We start from the raw sequence: 6,879 nt of genomic DNA on the forward strand, positions 1-6,879 counted from the left end.
AGCCTGATCCATTGACTGGTTGATGCAAGCGTATAAGGCCAAGACCTCCTGCTCCAATTAGGGACAACTCTGTAGGGTCTTCCCAGCTTGAGAACTCCCTGTGGGATCAGCCAAAGAACAAGTCTCTTCCTGCCCAGTCTTTCCTCTTTCACTCTCCAACAGGTATTGATCCTGAGAGCATTCCCCAGTGGATATCCTGCACACAAATCTTCACCACAGATAACTAGATCTGTGACACAGTACAAGCTGATTTTTTGCTTGTTTGTTTTTGCGAGGAGAGGAAGAAGGTGAATAATAATAATGACCATGACAACATATATCTTACATCCTTACTATGTATCAGATACTGTTCTAGTTATTTTACTTAACCCTTTTCTTGTTTAAAAAAAAAAAAAAAAGTGCAGCTTGCTGTCAGTGTTAATTTAACATCACGTGTAGGAATGCTACGTTTTTCTAGGATTGGACATTTTCAGTGATCGAGAATTTCTATATTTTTTAGGTGGAAGTACCACTACTAAAAACAGAATACTATAAATAGAATGATGTGATTTGTTTCCAAAGACTATTGATATACTAGAGAGATGCGAAAATAATAATAAAAGCAAGATATTTTGAAGCAGTCTTTGGGGGTAAGGTTAAGACTGTAATCTGTGAACTATCTCGGGGTAAATGCTGCAGCCGCAAGCGCCACCAGTGAATATTCTCGGGACAAACGGGAAATGAGGTAATTATAAGCTCTTTAATTCTGCTCTTCATGTATATAGGCAAACATAATTTTAAAAAAGGAATGCTTATAGAAATTTTTGAGATGCCTTTGAGATAGAAGCCTTGGAGAATCCGATTAAAACTGTGGACCTCTCTAGTTAGAAAAATGTATTATGCCACAACTCAAGTCCGGAAATATTCTTACAAATCAAATACTAAATACAAGTGAAACTTTCTGGAAAGTGTATAATACTCAATTTGGTAATCATATTTTATCACAATATAAAGACCCTACTATAGAAAATTTTTCGTTTAACTTACTACATGTGAATAAAGGTTCTGAATCATTAAAAATAGGTACTAAAAAAAGGATTCTTGAGAAGCAATTTAATCTTTGACCCAAAATACTGAATTGCTCAGTGCTGATTAATACCAGCATTTGGATTTAAGCTTTTAGGGAACATCAACAACTAAGTGAACCTGGAATGCGGGAAGGAGGGAAGAGGACAAATGACAGTATATGGGTAAAGTCTGCTTAGAGATATGGGTAAAAGTATTGCCAAACCTCATTTCCATGGTTTACTTAATATAACTGTACTGCAAGTATTCTACTTTTTGCCTAGTATAAAAGCAAGCAAGTTCAGAATCATTATTTAAAACTATGCTAATTTTGCAGTTATTTTCAAAGATCTTACAAAAAAAGATGCATCAAATATGCTATTGGAAACAGAAGCAAAACTTAAAATCTATCACTTCAAGGTTTTTCCCAGGATTAGAGGACAGATGGACACACACACACACACACACACACACACACACACACACACACACGTCAAATACTTTATATCTGATATATATAAATTTAGAAATAGAAACTTTGTCTAACAAGAAATACATTGTAAATTGATGGTAAACTCTACCAGAGAGTGTGAAATGGCTTAAAACTAAGCTAAGAATCTGAAATACTTGCCTTATGAAATAAGGTCAGTTATTTAATTTTCTGGATACTTTAAGTTTGCTTCCCCAAAACAAAGGGGAAAAGGGGAGCTATGGGAGATCATGAAATAGAACTAAGCTAGGAGAATATTTTTATGTCTACAGGCCCAATTTTATTATAAGTACAAGTGACAGTATTGTGTTACTGAAATTCTGCTATAGAGATCAGTAATTTCTCATGTAATGAATAAGTAATAAAATAATTATAGAAAGATATATATCTATAAATAAAATACTAAACTTGTAAGAAAGATTAGTTTTCCATTTTAATAAAAGCAAACTTTATTACGGCGTATATTATTTTATTTTCAAAGTGATTTTTCTTTGAACCACCTTGAACAATATTAAACAATCTTCAAATGACTATATATCATTAGCTTATAAAAAAGAAAAGATATACATAGATAGCAATTTGTGATAAAGCCAAAAATACAACCACATCCTCCTGGCACCAAGTCTAATGCTCAGCTTCCCATCTTTTCCTAAATGCAGTTCTAAGATTTACCAAGAACCAAGAATAATGTACACGTTTTCGACTACAGTACTAAGAAAGGCAAGCTAAGTGTAGCAATCAAAGTATTGTTCTCATAAATCAGAAGAGATGCTACTGGAGATGAAACAGACAGAAAAGCTGCTCTTAAAAGCAGTTACTGTTCATAAAGTAATGGACAGACTGAATACCATCATCTGTTAATAAGTATCCTTACCTAAGAAAATCATAGGATTTTTAGGTAGTTCAGATTTATATGAACACTGAGTAAGGAGTCACTGAGATTGATCTTTGCCATAAAATCTTGACACAATGTTACTTTGAAGTCTTTTAAACTGTCCACTGAAAGATTTCTTCATTAAAAGGATTTTACCAGTTTTAGATTTAATATGTCCACTAACTTCTTGAGAATTTTTGGACTATGAAAATGAGAGGTTAACCCAAGTATACAGAGCATACTTTCTTTTTTTCATACTTCATGGTTTTAATATCATTATTAAGTTTCTTGGATGCACCAATTAGATTTGCTTTTAAAATAATCATTAATGGTTATGGTGAGTCAAAATTCTGAAACATTTCCTTCCTTTGTAAATGATTTTCAAAAATATTAGTGCAGAAATAAAATTATAAATTATGTATCATTTCAATCAAAAAATTTGAAAAATTAGTAGCCTTATACTCATTTATGGCTCAACACGTAAAAGCATGTATTGGTTGTAATAGGTCAAACACAAATGTACGCTAGAAGCAAACATTAAAATATGATGCGGAAATAGAACCTACTCATTCTAATATGCAATAGTCTCAAGTAACTATTTACAGCAGTGTACTCCAATAAAAATACAAGTGACATTTGTAATTTTTAATTTTCTATAGCCATAATTAAAACGGTAAAAATGAACATAAAATTAATTTCAATACATCTCATTTAAATCAATGTTGTTATTTCAACATATAATCAATATAAAAATATCATTACTGAGATATTTTACAATGTTCTTTTTTATATTATTTCTTTAAAACCTGATATATGTTTTATTAACCTCAGAAAGCTGGTTTACCAATATATCACTGCCTTCAGCACATCTCGATTTGGACCAGCCATATCTTCTAGTACTAAAAAGTCATCACGTGTCACTAGTGGCTACTACACTGAACAGCACAGACCAGGCATATAAATAGAATCAGACTTCCAGAGTTAGCAATTTGCAATATTCGAAATATCCAGTTTTCTAGAAAATATTATAATGCATAGAAAGAAACAAGAAAGTAGGGCCCAGTTACAGGAGAGATTAATACAAACTGTCCCCAAGGAAGCAGAGACATTGGACTTACTAAACAAGGACTTTAAATCAACTCTGTTAAATACTGTCAAAGAGCTAAAAGAAATTACAGAAAAAAAGCTAAAGGAAACCAGAAGAACTAACAATTGTAAATAGCAATAAAGAGAATGAAAGTATAAAAGGGAACCAGATAGAAATTCTGCCACTGAAAATTATAACCAAAAAGGAAAATGAAAAAGACAGTTTCAACAGGTAAAAAGAAAAAAAAAAGAGCAAATCTGAAGTAGGTCAACTGAGATTATCCAGTTTGAAGAGAAGAGTAAAGAATGAAGAAAAATGAACACAGCCAAAGAGACATGTGAAACACCATCAAGTGTACCAACAGATACATAATGGGACACTCAGAAGCAGAGACAGAAAGGAGTAAAAAAGAATAGTTGAAGAACTAATAGCTGAAAATCTCTCTCAAATTTGATATAAGACACACACCCAAGTAGCTCAACAAATTCCAAGAAGGATAAACACAAAAAGATCCACACTGATACACATTATAAACAATCAGCAAAATCCAAAGACAGAGAATCTTGAGAGCAGCAAGACAAACCACTAGTCACATACAAGAGATACTCAATAGATTAACAGCTAATATTTTTCAGCAGTAACCATAAGGCCAGAAGACAGTGAGATGACATATTTTGCTGAAAAAAATATAACTGTCAACCAAGATTCCTATGTGTGACAAAACTATCCTTCAAAAGTGAAGAAGTAATTAAGACATTCCCAGATAGACAAAAGCTGAGGTAACTTGTTGCTCATAGACCTGTCCTACAAGAAATGCTGAAGAGACTCCTTCAGGCAGAAATGAAAGGTCACTAGAAAGAGTTCAATGCCATACAAAAATAAAGAACATTGGTAAATACATAGGTATATAAAAGTCAGTCTTTTGGGTACATAATGCTCTTCTTTTTCTTCCAATATGATTTGAAAAACAAATGCATACATAATTATAAATTCACATTAATGGGCATAAATAATGTATAAAGATGTAATCTGTGACAACAAAAAGGGAGAAAGAGATACAAAGAAGCAGAGTTTTTGTATATCATAGATGTTACATTGGTATTGTTATAAGTTTAATAGGTTAATTGCAATCCCCAGGGTAACTACTAAAAAAATAATTAAAAATATACAGAAAATGAAATGAGAAGAGAATCAAAAAAATACACTATAAAAAAATACAAAAGTTGGCAGTAATGGAAGAACTAAGGAATAAAAGAAATATGACATGTAGAAAACAAAGCGCAAAATGACAAAAGTGAACCTTTTTTATAAGTAATTATTTTATTTGTAGATAGATTAAAATCTCCAATCTCAAATATCGGAAAAAAATGAATAAAAATACACAAACTATATGCTCTCTACAAGAGATTCACTTTAGATCCAAAGAAAAAATAGGTTGAAAGTGAAAGGATGAAAAAAGATATTCATGAAAACAGTAACCAAAATAGAGCTGGGGTAGCTATACTAACATTAGGTAAAATAGCTTTTCAGTCAAAAATTATTACGAGACAAAAAGGACATTATATACGAATAAAAGAGTCAGTCCATCAAGATGTAACAATTATTAACATAAATACACTGAAAAAGAGAGACATAAAACACGTGAAGCAAAAAAGAATTGCTTTCAGTGCATGAAAGAATTGAAAGTAGAAGCAAATAGTTGTATAATAATAGTTGGAAACTTCATTACTCCACTTTTGATAGTGGGTAGAACAACCAGACAGACAATATCTAAGAAAATATAATTTGAACAACACTATAAACCACCTAGAAAATAACACACACATACAGAACACTTCTCTCAAAATGGCAGAATATACATTCTTCTCAAGTGCACAGGGAACATTCTCCAGGATAAGACCATGTGTTAGGTAATGAAACTAATCCTAACAAATTTTAAAATAGTGAAATTACATCAAATATCTTCAACCACATGTGATGAAATGAGAAATCAATGACAAAAGGAAAACTGGAAAATTTTTAAATATGTGAAAATTAGATAACACATTTCTAAACAACCAATGAGTGAAGGAAAAAATCACAAGAGAAATTGGAATAATGAAAATGAAAACAAAAGTTTCAGGCGAAAACAAAAATAAAACATACCAAACTATAGAATACAGCAAAGAAGTGCTCACAGAGAAAATTCTATCTGTAAACACTACAATAAAAAAAAGAGAAAGCTCTCAAAACAATAATCTAACTTTATGCTTTAAGTAACTAAAACAAGAAGAGCAAACTAAACCCAAAGCCAAAGCAAGGAAATACAGATGAGAGTGGAGATAAACTAGATAGAGAATAGAAATATAATAGAGAAAATTTAAAAACGCAAAAATTAGTTCTTTGAAAAGATCAATAAAATTGACAAAGCTTTTGCTAGACTGACAGGGGGAAGAGAGAGGGAAGATTAAAATTACTAAAATCAGAAATGAGAGTGGGGACATTACTCCTGATTTTACTAAAGTGTAAAGAATTACAAGGGAATACTATGAATAATTGTACACCAACAAATCAGATATCCTAGATGAAATGGATAAATTCCCAGAAACACATAAATTACTAAAACTGACCCAAGAAGACATAGAAAATCTAAACAAAAGTACCAAGTAGAGGGACTGAACTAGTATTAAAACCTCCCAATGAAGAAAAACCTAGGACCAGATGACTTCACTGGTGAATTCTACCAAGCACTGAAAGAATTAACACCAATCCTTCTCTTTACTCTTCCAAAGAACAGAAAAGGAGTCAACATTTCCTAACTCATTCTAAAAGGCCAGCATTACCCTCATAGCAAAGCCAAACAAAGACATCATGAGAAAATTATAGACCAATATCCCTTATGAATATAGATGCAAAAATCCTCAACAAAAATACTAGCAAACCAAATCCAGCAGCACAATGAAGGATTATAAGCCATGACCTAGTGGAATTTATCCCAGTAATGCCAAGGTGATTCAGCACATATTAATCAATGTAATGTACCACATTAACAGAATAAAGAACAAAAGCCACATGATCATGTCAATCGGTGCTAAAAAAAAGCATCTAGCAACATCCAACACCCTTTCAAGATTACACCCCACACATAAACTGGAAAAAGAAGGAAACTTCTTATAAAAAAAGGGCATATATGAAAACCTAGAGCTAATAGCAAACACACAGTTAAAGAGTAAAAGCTTTCCTCCTAAAGTCAAGAACAAGACAGAGATGCCTGCTTTCACTGCTGCTGCTCAACATTGTATTAAAAGTTCTAGCAATTAGGCAAGAAAGAAAAGACATCCAAATGAAAATGAAAAATTAAAACTATATTCAGAGATGACATGGTCTTATATACAAAAAAAAAAA

At 31.9% G+C, this 6,879-nt stretch overlaps 1 protein-coding gene across 1 annotated transcript in view; it reads right to left on the bottom strand.

The window, feature by feature from the left end:
- Positions 1-6,879, bottom strand: part of LOC105292826 (DNA primase large subunit) — a 109,689-nt gene that overhangs the window by 27,792 nt on the left and 75,018 nt on the right. The gene's annotated exons all lie outside the window — the stretch shown is intronic.

This window comes from Pteropus vampyrus, unplaced genomic scaffold (genome assembly GCF_000151845.1).
Source record: "Pteropus vampyrus isolate Shadow unplaced genomic scaffold, Pvam_2.0 Scaffold64, whole genome shotgun sequence".
Classification (NCBI taxonomy): domain Eukaryota; kingdom Metazoa; phylum Chordata; class Mammalia; order Chiroptera; family Pteropodidae; genus Pteropus; species Pteropus vampyrus.